This window comes from Callithrix jacchus, chromosome 8, assembly GCF_049354715.1.
Source record: "Callithrix jacchus isolate 240 chromosome 8, calJac240_pri, whole genome shotgun sequence".
NCBI lineage: Eukaryota > Metazoa > Chordata > Mammalia > Primates > Cebidae > Callithrix > Callithrix jacchus.
In genome coordinates this window covers 2,194,248-2,198,196 of record NC_133509.1, presented here as the reverse complement: position 1 = coordinate 2,198,196, position 3,949 = coordinate 2,194,248, and positions in this window count along the sequence as shown.

Genomic DNA, 3,949 nt, shown 5'->3' with positions numbered 1-3,949 from the left:
AATTTAAACAAATAACAAAGTCAGATAGTAGTAGCATAAAAACATTAAAAGAACTTTTTACAATTTGAGATAGTCTTGAATGCCTATAAACCAAATAATGTACTTAATTTCTGTTCTTCCTTCTAATTTTCATTCTAATATCTAAGTCAAGTCATAAAAATAATTTTGCCTAATAGAATTATTTGCTGGGCCAATGAACACCTTAAATTATGATTAAACATTTATGGAGAATGATCCAAGATGGCCGATCGCTAACATCCCGGGATTGCAGCTCTCAGGGAAGGCATGGAGAACTATAGGACGCCACACTTTCAGACAAATTCTGGTCACTCACGGAGCAGAAGATCCCCCAGTGGAGGAAACACACGTGTGGCCAGCATGACTCTCATGGCCGGTGCATCGGTTCTGCCAGCACCTCGGTGCAGCAGCTCTCTGAGCAGAGTAAACAGGTTCGGAGGTCCCGCAGGGGTCCCCAGCAGGACACCAGAGCCCAGCGCAGTGGCTGCGATGGCACCTCAGCGTGGCAGTGCTCGGCGCAGAGTAAACAGGACCGGTTCCCCTTCCAACTGAGGTTTGGATCCCCGGGAAGGCAGAGTCGCCTACTACAGACACAAGAAGGAAGCCAGACAGGAGAACCCTGGGCAGAAAAGCACCATCAGTTTTAACGCCGCTGCTCTGGCCCTGGGAACTAACAACCTGGACGTCCACTCAAGAGACCTAATCTGAAAGTTGGTAATTTCAAAGACAGGAGGATAAATTTACAATGACGGGAAGAAACCAGCATAAAAAAGCTGAGAATACTCAAAGTCAGAACGCCTCTCCCTCTAAAGATGATCACAGTTCCACATCAACAATGGAACAAGGCTTGATGGAGAATGAGCGCATCCTGATGACAGAATCACTCTTCAAGGAATGGATAATAACAAACTTTGGTGAGTTAAAAGACCATGTTGTAGCCCAACGTAAAGAAACTAGGAACTTTGAAAAAAGGTTTGATGAAATCCTATTGAGAATAGACAACTTAGAGAGGAGTATGAGTGAAATAATGGAACTGAAGAATACAATACAGGAACTCCGAGAAGTATGCAGAGGTTTAAACACTCGAATTGTTCAAGCAGAAGAAGGGATATCAGAGGTCAAAGTCCAACTTAATGAAATAAAACATGAAGAAAAGATTAGAGATAAAAGGATAAAAAGGAATGAGCAAAGTCTCTTCTCCAAGAAATGTGGGACTATGTGAAAAGACCAAATTTACGTTTGATAGGTGTACCTGAACGTGACGGAGGGAATGAATCCAAGCTGGAAAATACCCTTCAGGATATTACTCAGGAAAATTTTCCTAAACTAGCAAAGCAGGTCAACATTCAACCCCAGGTAATACAGAGAACACCACAAAGATATTCCTCAAGAAGAGCAACCCCAAGGCACATAATCGTTAGATTCACCAGGGTTGAAACGAAGGAGAAAATACTAAGGGCAGCCAGAGAGAGAGGTCAGATTACCCACAAAGGCAAGCCTATCAGACTTACAGCAGATCTCTCAGCAGAAACTCTACAAGCCAGAAGAGAGTGGGGGCCAATATTCAACATCCTCAAAGAACAGAACCTTCAGCCCAGAATTTCATATCCAGCCAAACTAAGCTTCACAACTGAAGGAAAAATAAAATCTTTTATGAACAAGCAAGTACTCAGAGATTTTATTACCACCAGGCCTGCTTTACAAGAGCTTCTGAAAGAAGCATTACACACAGAAAGAAACAACCAGTATTAGCCTTTCTAAAAATACACCAAAAAGTAAAGAGCACCAACATAAAGAAGAATTTACACCAACAAATGGATAAAACAGCCAGTCAACATCAAATGGCAGTAACCCTAAATTTAAATTGAGTAAATCCCCCAATCAAAAGACATAGCCAAAACCCAATGGCATGTTACATCCAGACCTGTTTCACATGCAAGGATACACAAAGACTCAAAACAAAGGGATGGAGAAAGATTTACCAACCAAATGGAGAGCAAAAATAAATAATAAATAAATAAAAAGCAGGAGTTGCAATTCTCATATCGGATAAAATAGATTTTAAAGCAACAAAGATATTGTGGTAAAAGGATCAATGCAACAACAAGAGCTAACGATCCTAACACCCAGATATGAGACTTAGATTCAATGAGACAGAAAATTAATAAGGATATCAAGGACTCGAACTCAGATCCAGAACAAGTAAACTTAATAAATATTTATAGAGCTCTCCACTTCAAATACACAAAATATATATTTTAGTCAATACCACACCACACCTACCCATAAGTTTAAATAAAACATTGATGGGCCATTATTAATACCCAATTTTTTTCAAAATAAAGCAATATTTCCATTTACTGTCCCTCTTTCTTTTCCTCTTTCTTCCTCTCCTTTACTTATTTTTTTTTTCTTTCTTTCTCTCAAAAAAAAAAAATAGAAATCAACTTGTGAACCTCTAGATCCAGGTCGGCAATGTCTCTCTCATTGCTTGATTCCCTTCCTTCCCTTCCCTCCCTCCCTCCCTCCCTCCCTCCCTCCCTCCCTCCCCGCTTCCTCCCTTCCTTTCTTCCTTCATCTTTTCCTTCCTCCCTACCATCCTTCTTCTTTCCCTTCCTGCCTTCCTCTCCCTCCCCGCCCAAAAAAAAAAAAAAAAAAAATTTACAAATTAACTGTCTCCCTGGGAAGCCTTACCTTGGGGCACATCTCTTCTGTATACATCTGTTGCTTTTTGCTATCTAAACAAATTTTATTATTTAAATGCAATATTAAAAAAAACCTGTTATGCTATTAAAGTTAGAAATATAGTATATGAAAATATGTTGATTTTAAAAAATGTATTTTAAATTTCTGGTCTTAAATGTGTAACAACATAAACATTTGACTAATTCTGCTGCCATAATTAATAAGGAAAATTCAGTTTAATATAGTTACACAAATCTGTAAAAATAATTGCTCTAAAGCTAACAATATTCTGATAATGAGAAAATTATCAGAATAATTACCATCATGTTAATATCTGCACACAAAATGTTTAGAATAGTAAGCTAGAATTTGAACCTAGGCAATTTGGTCTTGGAGAGAAAAAATGTCCTGTTCCCTGTGAGTTCATAGTAAAATAGGAGCTGGGGAGAGGAGGAAAACAAAAATGAAGTCTCACAGATGAATGCATGCTGTAATTCTGGAAAATTTTAGGAAGGAGTGGTGTATGCTACTAAAAAAGCCTGAGGTTGCAAGATTTGACTTGTCTAGAGGAAGATGAGGGCTTGGCTGTTGCCTGACTTGTGAAGAATGCATAGGCCTTTTTAACTAGATAAAGCTGTAGGTTGGGAGCCTGGAAGAGATTTCCCTGCAGAGGACTGAGCTTCTACAAATGGCCTGTGGCAGTCTGTTTGCTTAGCCAGTATGAACAGAGGGAAAGAAGGCTACTGTGGCCAGAGGACAGGAAGTAAAGTGGAGCTGAGTCCTAAATGAGGTGGGAAAAGGTGGAAGCCAGACCAAGGTGTGAAAGTTTTGTACTGTATTTACGTAAGAGCTCTGGGCAATATGTTAAGCTCTGGGTGACTTGATAAGATTGATGTTCCAAATGATAAGTCTGGCTCTAATGGAGAAAACAAGTTGGAGTAAGGCAAGAGTAGAAGCCAGTGACCTGGTGGGAGAATGAGATACTGGAGTAGGCTGAGGTTTGTTGTTAGGCTCTTAGGCTACAGGGGTGATGAGGGGTAATGGAGGTAAGTAGAGATATTTCAGATGTATTTAGGAGGTAAAAGTTTTAAAAACGATGCTGCATTGAATGTTGGTATGAGAAGGCAGGAGATTAAAAGACCTCAATGTGTCTATATAGTCTTTATCTTGTCCAACTTCTGGGACTGATTATAATGTCTTTGGAATCTTGTGAAATAGTGCTTCTTAATCTGAAGCTCTTGATTCT